The sequence below is a fragment of the Coffea arabica genome, chromosome 1c, assembly GCF_036785885.1.
Source record: "Coffea arabica cultivar ET-39 chromosome 1c, Coffea Arabica ET-39 HiFi, whole genome shotgun sequence".
NCBI classification, from domain to species: domain Eukaryota; kingdom Viridiplantae; phylum Streptophyta; class Magnoliopsida; order Gentianales; family Rubiaceae; genus Coffea; species Coffea arabica.
The window spans coordinates 13614992-13630206 of NC_092310.1; positions in this window are offsets into that span (position 1 = coordinate 13614992).

Here is a 15215-nt window from a genome sequence, read left to right on the forward strand (position 1 = left end):
AAGAAAAATATAGACATATATATATATATATATACATGTTGCATTTGCATTTTAGACTCTTAATAACTTTTATTATTGTTGGATCTTAAATAAGTATGTGAAAACAATTTTTTTTAGGTTACAAATAGTTTAATTGTGCAAATATTAAACCATTTGAATTTTTGCTAAGATAAATTAATACTTTTTGATGTAGATTATTGCATATATCATATAACCGATTAATTTACATGCTTAATTGACTTTGTATAAATTGAATGTATAAAAATACTCTAAATTAGAGTAAGAAAATCCTTATAGGTATACACCAATTAATAAGGTGAAGTTTGAGGCAATATTTGAAGATGATAAGATTCCAACTCCTTAGCAAATAAATACTTTAATGTTAAAAGAGCCATAATGGCAATATTTTCTTGTGGTTTTAGTAAAGCTCGGTGGAATCATTTAGCATCAGATTGTAAAGTAAAAGAAAGAAACCGAGAGCTAAGTTATTATCTCCAAAGAGACCAGCCGAGAGAGGGAGAGAATTGAGAGCAAAAGAAATCCTATTTCCATCTATTTCTGATCAGCCGAGAGAATGACATTATTTCAGCCAAAACTTCTCCAAACCCTCCATAATCCATAGAGCAAAAATCGAGAAAGGAGAACTAAGAAGCTGGAGAGGGCGGCCTGATACTCATTTCACCATTTCCAGTTAGTATTGAGCCAAGAACAATCTGGAAATCCAGCTTTGAGGCCGAGAGAGGAACAAGTGCATCAATTCTTTATTTTACAGCTTTCTCTGGTCAAAACAGGGGTAAAACTTCCTTAAATCTCCATGTCTATCACAAGCAAAGAAGATAACTGGTTGCATGTTAGTTTTAGTAAATAATCTTGTGGTTCTTTTTGAAGATTAAAATTAAACTACCGTTGATTTGAGTTAATCTGGCCGCTTTGACATAATACTGCATTTGCAAACTTTTGCTTCCAGTTTTGAGTAAATTCACTAGACAAACATAAAATATGTTCTGTATACTCTTTATTTGGTGATGCATGTAAGTTTTATGGTGACAAGCTTGAGTTTTGTTGCTGGAATTCTTGTTTGGAGGACTGCATGGCCGCTGGAAAAATTCCAGCTTAGCCGATGGTGGTTCTTTTGAGTTTTAATGGATGATTTGGTGAATTGAAGCTGGAAAATCATGTTGTATGCCCTATACGACCTATATCTAGTATTGCATGCTGAATTTTCTGGATGGAAACCTTGTTGAAATTTTCGAAGTAACTTTGCTGAAAAACTCTGTGATGGTCGAGAGAGTGGAGCTGGAATTGCAGCTTGTTACCAGAATTTTCTTTGGAGAATTATGCTAGGAATGCATGAAATATGTTCATCTCTGATCTTACAGGATATCTATTTGTGGAACTAGTAAAAATGTTGATGGATTCGGCTTGAAATGTTGAAAGAAAGCTGCTGGAGTTTCTTAGCTTTTGTCGAGACAAAGAGATGAAGAATTTCCAGCTTCCTCTATGAATTTTGGTTCCAAACTTGTATATTGAGGTTCAATACATTACATAAAATGTTAGTCTTAACATGCATGTTAGATTTAAGTGTGAAATGAAGAGTTCATTTGCCTTAATCCTTGAATATTGGATAGAAAATGATTTAATCTTAGTCTAAACATCTTACAAGACTTTAAACTTGGTATATATGTATATTTCTTTGGTTTCTGTCAAAATTTGATGCTTGAATTACGTTAAAATTGCTGGTATGAATGTCATACTTAAATATATGGATGGTTTGAATAAAAGTCTTATGGTTTTAAAAGAGAAAAAGGAGTTTTTCACAAGTGAAAAATGAGTTTCCAGATTTTCGGATTTCACTGATCAGTCTCAGTAAAATGCTTATATCTTGGTGTAGGAAAATCCGATTGAGGTGTGCCGTCAGTGGCATTTGAAACTAGAATCATGGGCCTTTGTTCTGTAGAAATTTCATATTTTTCCTCCATGTGTACTGCTGTCCGTGACTCCTCAAAGTAGGCTGTCCTGCTTGAATGTCCCGTTTCTTCAGGAAAATGAATTTTTAACTTGGATCGAATATTTGGCCTATTTGTGATTTGAATCTCTGAAAAGTGTCTTCTGGGATGTGATAGCACTAAAAATCTATTTTACAACAGTATAACTTTCATAATTGTTTGATTTTTGGAACTCGAGTTGCGAATTTTTAAACTTTACTGCTACTATTCATCTGCGTAGATTCCTGGAGCATAGAAACGGGTTTCTTGACTTTAAAACCTCAGACGGCCTACTTCCAACCTCTCATCTTGATTTTCCCACTTCCTTGACATCAAATATATCCCTATTGAACTTCTCTCGCTAATGTATCTCTCATTTCTTCAAAGTTTTACTTTTTCAACAAGTTACCTTAATTAAAGCGGTCAAGACTTGTACTTAGCTTTTAGCCACCATCTCTGAATTTCCAAGTGAAGCTTACATGCTAAAATTGTCTTGTGTGTGAATGACATTGAGCCTAGTGAAAGGCTATTGTGGTAATCTGAGTTTAGATGTGTATCTAGCTAACTAAAATCTGGATTTATAGAGTTATTTAAGAGTTAAGTTAGCCGTGACTTTCCTCTTTGTTTTGAGTTGAATTTCTGGTTGAATTGTAGTAGGAAGTGATTGTGTGTCATCAAGAGCTAATGATTGATGAAGCTCTTGGCCATTTGAGTAATTTTTGCAAGGGTTAAATTCTTGGTGGAATTGTTTAAGTGGTTTGACCGAAATGCACTTGGAAGGTCCATGGTTTGTGATCTGAAATTGTTTTGATACCTTGGACTTCCTTTGTTTAATTTTGATTAGAATTGAATTTGTTGAGACCTAGGGCGAATGATTGATGAAACCCTAGTGAAATTGATGTTTGAATTGTGATTTTGCTATATTGGCAACTTGGAATACAATGTGCAAATGAATTGGAATCGTGGAGTCCGTTTTAGTCTTTTGAATTCAAGTATTTTTAAATCAAGCTTTGTAGAAATATTTTGTCTTAATATCAGGTTATAGAAATTGAGTATAGTACGATAAAGCTAAAATTCAAGTGTCGGGACTTTTAAAACCTTGCCAGCTAGTTAATTCTTTTCTTTGTTTAAACTAGTTTTATACTAGATAATCTTTTATATATAAACCAAGAGTTTGTTTAGTAAAACTTATAGTTTTAAAACTTGGATTTCTAGGGTTTAGCGAGGACGTGGACTTCGATTCCCAGCTTGACTTTTGAGCCTCACTTTTGGTGAGTGTTCGTGCTAGTTCTATAACTAAAGTGTTAAAGTGCTTTCTTGACTTGTTATGTGATAATTGGAAAGTGGTTTTCCTGAACCATCAAAGTGGCAGTGTGTACTTTATCGCACTAGCCTTTCGAGTGGTGACTTGCTTGAAATGTTTTCTCGAATATCTTGCAATTGTTGACTGGAGCGTGGGCTCGTCAACTAATCTACCAGGCAGGGGAACATATCACACCTTAGGGTGGGAGGGCCTCTTATCCTGTCTTGGTAAAAGCGTGTTGTGACGTCGTTGGATGAATCTCTCGACTAGTTTATAATGTGACGTCGTTGGGTGAATCCCTCGACTAGTTTACAAAAAGGTATACTCGAGTAATACCAAACTCTTTCGTGAGGCGTGCGGGCCCGGTGGGAGTAAGTTGGTTGGAGCGTGTTAAGGAAAAAAAATAATGAATCTACATGGACTTTAGATAGTGAGAGTTGACGGAGGGTCAACTGCGGTTCATTTTGATCAAGTGTGGGGAAAATGGCTCCTGAGAGCCCCTGTATCCTACCCTGTGCTGTTATACGCTTTCCTACTTGTTGATTTTAATCTTGGAATTATTATTTGCTATTTGTTTTATACGATTGCATGTTTGGGGCACCACTGAGCTTTAGCTGACCCCACGATATTTGTTTTCCTTAACAGGTTTTGGCATTCGGAAGAGTTGAAGTCTGCTTTTATCTTTTGTAAATGTTATTTTGAATCGGACTATGTATCTTTTGTTTTGGGTTGTCACTTGAAGCTGGAAAAGTGCAAACCCTAAACTTTGGCTCGTATGAATGTATTTGATATTTTATGATTGCAGTTTGTGGCTTGTAATGTATGATTTTAGTTATGTGTTAAGCTGGATGGAGGTGTATTTAAGAGTGAACGTTTAGATATCCAATGACAATGTTATCTCTAAAGTTAATGTGTTCCTAGTATTTTGAGTCATTCTAAGGTTGGCTTGTTTGGGTGACGAATTTTGTTTTGGTTGAAGTTATAAGTGGAAAAGGTTTAAGTGGTTTCCTTGTGTGAGTCCTGGCGAGAGCTGGGCAGGCAACCCGCCAACCCTCTGGTTCGCCTTAGGGAGAAATGGGGCCGTCACATGAGCACTCTGGGATTCCAGAAATCCTGAAACTAGTTAATCGAGTAGAGCCGGCAAAGGGTCTGGTCGATTAGATAACGAACCCTGGGTCTCTTGTTTTGTCGAGTGGAGTAATACCTCCTCGACTAATCGGTATACTCGAGTATTACCACGCGTGTTTTCTCGTGGTGTTTGGGCCCGGTAAGGGGGTTGAATGGTGGACGCATTGGTATAAAGCGGGGCATTACTGGTGATACTAACCCGCCCATAGGTATGAACTCATACCCCATGTAGTGCCCGGATCTAGACGAAGGAATCAAGTTGGTGCGCGGAGTAACCCTTGAAACCCTGACTCTATGATGTGAACCTTGGACTCAACCTCAACCCACAAGCACTCGAGTAAGCGAATAATGTTACGAATAGAAGAACGCTACATTCAAGGTGTGTACTTGATTGATAAGTTCAATTGAATACTTTCGAGTAATTCTCAAGTATTCAAAGGAGACTCTCTTAGACAAGAGAAGAAGTGTAAACACTCAATTTTTGAATTATTAATGAATGAATAAAACCGTTGGTTGCGTGGCAATTTATAGCCTTACATAGAGAAGAAAACCTAAGTAACTAGTCTAGCAATCCTAACGTGATTCGAATTCACTTACTCCCTAAAATTTAGAAGTTGATATTTGACCATTTGGCTCTTTGTGGGCTTGGCCGAACTAACAAAAGCATCTACTAAGTGAAATAAGACAAGGTTATGGGCCATTAGGCACTTATTCCAAATGCCTTAACTAAAATAGAAATTTCCTCACTTAAAACACACCCTCAGATGGAGCTCCTCAATCCACCTCGCTTGGTTCAAGAACTTGAATGAGAGTGTAGCGGACTATTTTGTCTTGCTCAAGCTCGGCTTTCATGTGTGCATGGTTAGTTCCCTCGTAGGTGGAACAAACTAGGGCTTGCATGGACTCTTTGAGCTTCTTGGCACGAGCCCTTGTCATTGAACTCCATTCGGTCCTCCTCCAAGGCAGCCGAGCCTTCCCTTGCATCATTCCCTTCCTCTTGAAGGTGATTTGTCCCCAAATCTCGCTTATCGTCTGTAAGAAAAGGGTTTAAGTCAGCCACATTAAAGGTAGCGTAGTCACCGTACTCACCTGGTAGGTCTAATTTGTATGCGTTATCATTGATGCGTTACACCACTTGGAAAGGTCCATCTCCTCTAGGCAAGAGTTTGTTGTGACGTTGAATAGGGAACCTCTCCTTGCGCATGTGAATCCACACCCAGCGCCTGGCTCAAAAATCATCTTGCGACGACCCTTGTTAGCATGACGAATAACTTGGGATGTACGTTTCTCAATATTGTCTCATACCTTTTGGTGCAAGGCACGCACTTGCTCATCCCGTTTCAATCCATCCATGTTACTTCACTCAGTCACCGATAAAGGTGATAAATCCAAAGGCATGTGAGGATTAAAACCATAAACGACTTCAAATGATGAGTAGTGTGTGGTGCTATGGACTGTGCGGTTGTAGGCAAACTCAACATGTGGCAAACAATTTTCCCATGATTTCAAATTCTTTTTGATAATTGCACGCAACAAGGTGGAAAGTGTCTTATTAACTATTTCAATTTGACCATCAGTTTGAGGGTGACTAGAAGTAGAGAATAAGAGTTTAGTTCCTAGTTTACCCCATAAAGATTTCCAAAAATGACTAAGGAACTTGACATTTCTATCACTAACGATGGTGCGTGGCATACCATGCAATCTAACAATTTCCCTAAAAAACAGGTCAGCTACGTGTTTGGCATTGTCAGTTTTATGACATGGAATGAAGTGTGCCATTTTCGAAAATCGATCAACAACCACATAGACAAAGTCATGACCATACCTAGTCCTAGGTAGTCCAAGTACAAAGTCCATAGAAAGGTCAACCCGTGGAGTAGTAGGAATGGGCAATAGAGTGTAGAGTCTATAGGGGTTTATCTTAGACTTGGCATGGTGACAAGTTACACACCTTTAAGTCATGCGTTCCACATTGCACTTCATTTTGGGCCAATAGAAATGCTCTTGAAAGATAGCCAGTGTTTTAGCGACTCTGAAATGGCCCATAAGACCTCCACTATGTGCTTCCTTAACAAGTAGCTCTCGTGTGGAGCAAACGGGTACGCACAATTTATCTCTAAAGAACAAATACCCTTGAGAAATGTAGTAATTCTCACGGTTTGACCGTGGAAGGTCATCAAAAATAGCTCCAAAGTCTGGATCATTAGTCTAAGCATTTTTAATCAACTCGAATCCAAGGAGTTCAGAATCAAGAGTGGCAATGAGAGTGTACCTTCGAGAAAGTGCATCGGCAACCATATTGCTCTTTTCGGCCTTATACTTGATCATGAACGGAAAACTATCAATGAAGGCCACCCACCGAGGATGTCGTTTGCTTAATTTATGTTGGGACTTGAGGTGTTTAAGTGACTCGTGGTCCGTGTGTAGCACGAACTCTTTAGGCCTTAGATAGTGTTGCCGTGTTTGCAAGGCCCTTACCAAAGCATAGAGTTCTTTGTCGTAAGTAGAGTAGTTTAGCGATGCCCCATTGAGCTTTTCACTAAAGTACGCGACCGGCTTCCTCTCTTGTAGTAACATGGCCCCAACACCTATACCAGATGCATCACACTCGACTTCAAATGTTTGTTCAAAGTTAGGTAATCTAAGTACGGGTGCATGTGTGAGGTGGTGTTTGAGTAATTGGAAGGACTTAGCTTGTTCTTCCCCCCATTGGAATGCTTGGTTCTTCTTAATGATAGAGGTAAGTGAGGCGGCAATGGTGCTAAAATCCTTGACAAAGCATAAATCTTGCCAACCTGTGGAAACTCCTCACTTCACTAAGGGATGTGGGGGTCGGCCAATCCAGTATGGCTTTCACCTTTTCTTGGTCCATGTGTATGCCCTGTGCACTTACAACATATCCTAGGAACACAATTTGGTCAGTACAAAAAGTACACTTTTTAAGGTTAGCATACAATTGTTCCTTTCGAAGAACCTCCAAAATGGCCTTAACATGCATGACATGCTCATTCATACTCTTGCTATAAATAAGAATGTCATCAAAATAGACTACCACAAACTTACCTAAAAATGCATGTAAGACATGGTTCATTAATCTTATAAAGGTACTAGGTGCATTTGTCATGCCAAATGGCATAACCAACCATTCATACAATCCATACTTAGTTTTAAAGGCATAGTGATATCCATTTCCATTCATCTCCTTCTTTCATTCTTATTTTATGATATCCATTTTTTAGATCTATTTTAGTGAAGATTATAACTCCATGTAACTCATCTAGCAAGTCATCTAGTCTAGGAATAGGATGGCGATACTTTACCGTTATAGCATTGATAGCGCGGCAATCGGTGCACGTCCTCCATGTTCCATTCTTTTTGGGCACGAGTAGTACGGGAACAGCGCACGGGCTCAGACTTTTATAGACCCACCTTTGCCTAGGAGCTCGCCTACTTGGCGTTCCATTCCTTAGTCTCCTCAGGGTTGTTCCTATAAGGAGGTCTATTAGGCAAGGTTGCTCCGGGGATGAAATCAATTTGATACTCAATTCCGCTTAATGGAGGTAACCCACTAGGTACGTCCTCCAGAAAGACATCTTGATATTCCTGCAAAAGGTTAGCAATAGAACTAGGCAAGGAAACATCAAGAGTGTTAGTCACAGTTACTTCTTTACAAACCAAGAGTAGTAGAACATGATCAGAGAATAAGGCTTTTCACACCTCCTTTGTTTTTGCTAGTAAGAGTCGGTCTCTCTTTACCTCTTCAACCGAACTATCTTTCCCTTTTTGCCCTTCTAATTTATCTCGGTTGAGCCCCCCTTTTTCTCTAGGCTCTCGGTTTTTACCCTCACTCTCATGCTTTTTCTTTTTCTCAAGCTCCAATTCAAATTCCTTTTGAATTGTGGTTTGATCCTCTTACACTTGTTGGGGTGTAAGAGGTACAAGCACAATTCTTTTATTACAATGAGAAAAGGAGTATTTGTTAGTGTACCCATCCCAAATAACCCTTTAATCAAATTGCCAAAGTCGGCCTAATATAACATGGGCAGTTTGCATGGGAACAACATCACATAGAATCTCATCAACATATCTACCAATGCGAAAAGATATTAAGACTTGTTTTAGGACGCGTACCTCTCCGCTATTGTTTAGCCATTGCAGTTTGTAGGGAGTAGGATGATTGGTAGTAGTGAGGTTCAATTTCTCCACCATATATGCACTTGCTACATTCGTGCAACTCCCGGGGTCAACTACCAAGCTACATACTTTGTCTTGGATGTGACAACGCATGTAGAATATGTTAACGCATGTAGAATATGTTCTTGCGTTGTAGATCATCCATGCTGATTTGCCTAGCTAAGGCACAATGAGCTACGAGACCAACTGTGAGAACCCGTAAAACCCTAATATTTTTTTCCGAGGGTTTATTTCCCCTTAATTGCATGTTTTCTGCATTTTCTGGCTTAGGAATATTTTCTTGATGGATTTTATGAGCAATTAGAGTTGTAAGATGATTTTTCTAGTATTGGAGTAGTTTTAGAACAGTAAGAATATATATTGGACGTGGGACCCACGAGTGCGAAAAGTTCGGGAAAATTCGGCCAATACGGTTAAGTTTCGGATACTGTGGAAAATTTGTCGGGTGTTAAGAGATAAGTAGTGTGTGTGAAGTGATTGATGTGAGAGAGAAAAGAATGATAAGAATGCATTTAATGAGGTGCCATGTGTCATGTTCCCATTGGGTGGACTTTATGGTTTACTATTCTATTTTTTTGACCTTTTGACCACTTGTTTAAATATCTTAAAAATTGAACAAAACTTACCATTTCTTGCTCCTTGATGGCCGAACCTCTCATCCAAGAAGAAAGAAAAACTGTTCCAAGTTTAAGCTTCCAACAAGCTCAAATCACCCAACTCAAGTGCTTAAACTAGAATCTACTCCATAAAATTCCTTCCTTTGGTGCTCTTGAGTGCTTAGTGAAGTTTTTTTTGGAGAGCTATAAGGTGTCCACACTCCCTATCTCTCTTGATTACTTGGTAAGTGATACTTGAACCTCTACTACACCTAATGATGGTTATCTTATGCTTAGAAGTGGCTTGAGTGTTGGAATATATGATTTATTTCTTGGTTTGGCTTGATTTGGTGAAGTTTTCCATTTTATGAGGAATTTTCTGGTTGCATATGATCTTGATGGTGTGGTTGTTTTTGATGGTTGGTAATAAGGGGCTTTGACTCTAGTAGGTGTGACTAGTTGATAATTGCAATCAATTTTGGATTTGGAAGAATTTCTGGAAAATTAGGGTTCTTGAAGCTACATTCTGTCCGAAATTTTAGGTCATAGCTAGAGGCCGAATTGGACTTTGATCAAAACATGAAAGTTGTAGGTATTGGTGAGTATGAACTGCCTACAAAATTTCAGGGAATTTGGAGTAGTATAGAGAGAGTTATTCCGTTTTTACTGTTGCTGTTTTTGGTGAACAGAATGTGCGGAACTGCGATAGTAATTGCCTATTTTGACTGGATTTGGTTTGGATTTTGAAGTTGGTGTCTTCTGATGAAATGTTACTGGATGTCTTAGCTATCATATTCCTTTGGAATTTCGGCATTTGGACTTGTATAGACTGAGTTATAGTAATTACAGTTTTGTGTGATTTGCAAACCTGTTTTGGGAATTCTGGTATAGTATTTTGCATTTTTGACCTAGTTGTGCTAGGATTTGGATTGAGTGACCTTCTGTGATGTTGTAGCCCTATCTTTTAGCTTCGAAATGGTGGGTCTTACACCTTCGTCCGATAATCATAGGGCATTTGGTGCCATTACCGCAAAAAGGAAGTCAAAAACTGTTTTTTTTAGGGCCAAAGCTAATTGCATTTCCGAATTTTCTGGTTTTCTCTAATGATTGTATATGTTTATGGAACCCTATTGGGGTCATATTTGGCATTGGTTTACGACTCGTTATCGAGTCTCATTGTACTTGCTTGCATATTTTAGGGCTTGACTTTCCTTTCCGGTTAATTTCCTAGCTAAATGACTTGAATGACTTGAAGCCTAGTGAACGGCTTTTGGAAGTGAGATTATTTTTGTATGAGATGTTGGGACTGATTTGAGAAAATAATGAAGCCAAAATGGCTGGGAAATTAGGTAAACACAAAGGGTGTGCTGCCCAAATTTTCACTCAAGGACTAAGTTTTTATTGGAATTTGTATATTTTCGTTTGACAAATATTATGACTGTTTTATCATTCCCAAACATGATACCTCTTCGATTTAAAACGCCAAATGTTTACTTACTCCGTACCCAAAATATAGAAGTGTGAGTTAGGGTTTTATCGGTCACAAGTGAACTACTTTCAAGTACGATTTTAAGAGTCTTTTTGTTTTTCCATATGTTTTTCATCCTTGGTTCCCAACAACCCTCTTCTTACTTGGAAGTCATCTTTACACGTTTTACTCCTAATGAGTCGGGTTTCTTTGTTTTGCTCGATAAACTATAATGTGTTCTCTTGTTCAATCTTAGGTTTTTTCAGTGACTGAGGGTTATCCGGAGGGATATTTTACACATTATTTTGCGTGCCTAGGTGAGTGTTCCTTGTTTGCTATATCCCTTGACTTATTGGCCTGTTATTATGAATTGATAATGTGTTACGTGCTTTCAATGATTGTTAAAACGCGTTTTCTAGGCGAGTGTGTACTTTATCGCACTCGACCTAAATAAATATGAAATTTTCAATGATTAATGATTAAATGCTAGTTGTGCATGAATGTAAGCCGTTTGGCTGAACTGGCCACTGCCCTTCGTTACCGATCGAATCGGGCGATATGGTGACCCTGGGTGAATTTGGTATACTCGAGTATTACCTTGTAGTCCGGCTACGTCCGGATGGGAGGAGTCCGGTCAATGTCCGGATGGGTGGAGTCCGGCCAACGTCCGGAAGAAAAAAAAAAAGAGATGAACGAGGGATTCTACTTACAAAAAAATATATTGGAAACGATTGGAGGAATAAGGGGAAATGTCAAGAGAACGAACAAACAAATAGCTCCATGTGAGCCCGTATCCTTTTAATGAATGTTACTATCGCTTTCCATTGAAAATGTTTCTTGAATTATTGATACTCCATGTGCGATATATTGAATTGTTTGTTTGATTACCTGTTCGGAACCTCACTGAGCTTTTAGCTCACCCCTTTAGTTTTGTTTTCCTTAACAGGGGACGGCGAGCAGAATGAGAGCACAGACTAGCCAGTTTAGTTCTTTTGTTTCTTTTGTTTCTTTTGTAGTGGTTCTCGCCTTGTGCTTGGCACGGGCTGGACGTATGAAGGATTGAGAACCTTTGTATATTCAATCTTTACACTTCCGTTTGGGTTTGTCAATGTATATAAGTTTCGATGTTTGCTATATGAATTCTTGTGGTTTTATTTCGAATTTGATTAAGGAACGACTGAGTCCCGGCGAGAGCTGGGCAGGCGACCCGCCAAACCCTCTGGTTCGCCTTAGGGGAAGGTGGGGTCGTCACAGTTGGTATCAGAGCTTAGGCTTTAGATCTCTGTAGTGTATCCTAGGCTTGAAGTTTAGGATGCCGGACTGTGGGATTTGATTTGACTTGAAAGTTAAGTGATTGGGCAATAAAACCTATAGCTGCTTCGCGTGGTCTCTGCGTGGAGTGACCCTGGACTAAGTGGTGAATAAGTATGAGGGATTAAGTGAAGCCTTGAATTGCGAATGTTATAGGCCTTAAATCTTTCTCATGGTATCTGAGGACCACAGATAGGTATGTCAGGTAGGAATTCCGATCGTAGATAGTTTACTCTTGGGACTGCAGCTCGAGATGTGAATTATCTTATTTCGGATTCTCGTGCCTGAGTACTCTTGAGTTGCGGTGCTGTTAAGTACTTGAGACTTGCATTTTAGGAACATGAACAGGCTTTGTCTGACTAGAATGGGCACAAGAGGTTAGGGCCATCTGGTTTGGATAGTAAGTGACGTGAGAGACCGGACGGGCTGATACTGGGACGACTTCACCTTTTCCTTTTGATTTACCTATATATTGTTACTACATGACGTCAGTATACCTGTGTGTACATGATTATCTGTCCAACTTGATATGTAGATGTGTATTTGCTTATCTGTCTTCTTGATATGGCGTGTTATGTGCGTATATATTTAATTGTGTATTTGGAGTGCAAGAATTTGTTATTGTAGTCAATTTCCTTTGTTTATTTACTCAATTACCTTTTTGGGGGAAAAGAAAAGAAAAGAGAGGGGGAAAAACATATATATGGACGGGAGACGTAGTCGTGGACGTGGAGCTAGTCGCGGCCGTGGAGCTAGGCAAGCTCAAGAACCGAGAGAAGAAAGGGAAACAGTGGCCGAGCAAGAACAGGGACCGAGGGTTGAGGCTGGAGATCAAATGGCGACGGCGATGCACCAAATGACAAATATCTTAGCACGACTGGTAGATCAACAAGGTCAAATGCCAGTGAATCAACCCCGGAATCCTGAGATCGGAGAGGATAAGGCTCTTGAGAGGTTCCAAAAGTTTCTACCTCCGAAATTTCAAGGAGGGCCTGATCCGGATATAGCTGAGCAGTGGTTGGAGGCGATGATTAATATCTTTGCGGCTTTGAATTATACGGAGCAAAGACAAGTAAATTTTGCTGTATTTCAATTCGAAGGACCAGCCCGCGCGTGGTGGAATGTAATTAAGGCCAAGTGGGAAAGAGAACAGACGATATGGACATGGGCGAACTTTGTAAGGGCATTTAACGAAAAGTATCTCCCACCTTTAGTCCAAGAAAGGAGAGAGGACGAATTTATTGGGTTGCGTCAGGGAACCCTAAGTGTGGCCGAATATGAGACCAAATTTACTAGACTGTCTAAATTCGCTTCCGAATTGGTGGTTACGGAGCGACGGAGAATACGACGATTTATACAAGGACTAAATTTGGAAATCCAGGAGGCATTAGCGGCAGTCCAAGTTAATACCTTTACAGAGGCTCTTGAGAAGGCCCAAAGAATTGAGGATGTGAAAGCCCAAGTAAAAGCCTGTCAAACGCGGAAAAGAGATACATCCAATAGCACACCTGAGGAATCCAGAGAAAAGACAATGCTCTCCAAAGTGCAAAAAGTGAACCATTCACCTCGCCCACCTTGGACATTAAGAGCATTAGATGAAAGGTCTATGAAAGGAAGTCAGATCGGATCGAAGGACATTTCTCGAGAAGATCCAACAGTAGCTCCTCGATTGGCCTGTGGATACTGTGGAAAGGCAAATCACACTGAGAATGATTGCTGGCGGAAAAGGGGAAAATGTTTGATTTGTGGGAGTAGCAGTCATCAACTTATCAATTGCCCGAAGAAACAGCCACGAGAGGGTAGTGCTCAACAAGTGGAAGGAACCAAACTGAAACAAACCCATGAAAGAAGGAACCGAATGAATGGGCCAGCAAAAAGTTATGCGTTAGGCAACCAAGCAGTTCCGGACTCGTCTGAGGCAAATGAAGGTAAAAATTTCGAGGACGAAATTTCTTAAGGGGGAGAGAGTGTGAGAACCCGTAAAACCCTAATATTTTTTTCCGAGGGTTTATTTCCCCTTAATTGCATGTTTTCTGCATTTTCTGGCTTAGGAATATTTTCTTGATGGATTTTATGAGCAATTAGAGTTGTAAGATGATTTTTCTAGTATTGGAGTAGTTTTAGAACAGTAAGAATATATATTGGACGTGGGACCCACGAGTGCGAAAAGTTCGGGAAAATTCGGCCAATACGGTTAAGTTTCGGATACTGTGGAAAATTTGTCGGGTGTTAAGAGATAAGTAGTGTGTGTGAAGTGATTGATGTGAGAGAGAAAAGAATGATAAGAATGCATTTAATGAGGTGCCATGTGTCATGTTCCCATTGGGTGGACTTTATGGTTTACTATTCTATTTTTTTGACCTTTTGACCACTTGTTTAAATATCTTAAAAATTGAACAAAACTTACCATTTCTTGCTCCTTGATGGCCGAACCTCTCATCCAAGAAGAAAGAAAAACTCTTCCAAGTTTAAGCTTCCAACAAGCTCAAATCACCCAACTCAAGTGCTTAAACTAGAATCTACTCCATAAAATTCCTTCCTTTGGTGCTCTTGAGTGCTTAGTGAAGTTTTTTTTGGAGAGCTATAAGGTGTCCACACTCCCTATCTCTCTTGATTACTTGGTAAGTGATACTTGAACCTCTACTACACCTAATGATGGTTATCTTATGCTTAGAAGTGGCTTGAGTGTTGGAATATATGATTTATTTCTTGGTTTGGCTTGATTTGGTGAAGTTTTCCATTTTATGAGGAATTTTCTGGTTGCATATGATCTTGATGGTGTGGTTGTTTTTGATGGTTGGTAATAAGGGGCTTTGACTCTAGTAGGTGTGACTAGTTGATAATTGCAATCAATTTTGGATTTGGAAGAATTTCTGGAAAATTAGGGTTCTTGAAGCTACATTCTGTCCGAAATTTTAGGTCATAGCTAGAGGCCGAATTGGACTTTGATCAAAACATGAAAGTTGTAGGTATTGGTGAGTATGAACTGCCTACACAATTTCAGGGAATTTGGAGTAGTATAGAGAGAGTTATTCCGTTTTTACTGTTGCTGTTTTTGGTGAACAGAATGTGCGGAACTGCGATAGTAATTGCCTATTTTGACTGGATTTGGTTTGGATTTTGAAGTTGGTGTCTTCTGATGAAATGTTACTGGATGTCTTAGCTATCATATTCCTTTGGAATTTCGGCATTTGGACTTGTATAGACTGAGTTATAGTAATTACAGTTTT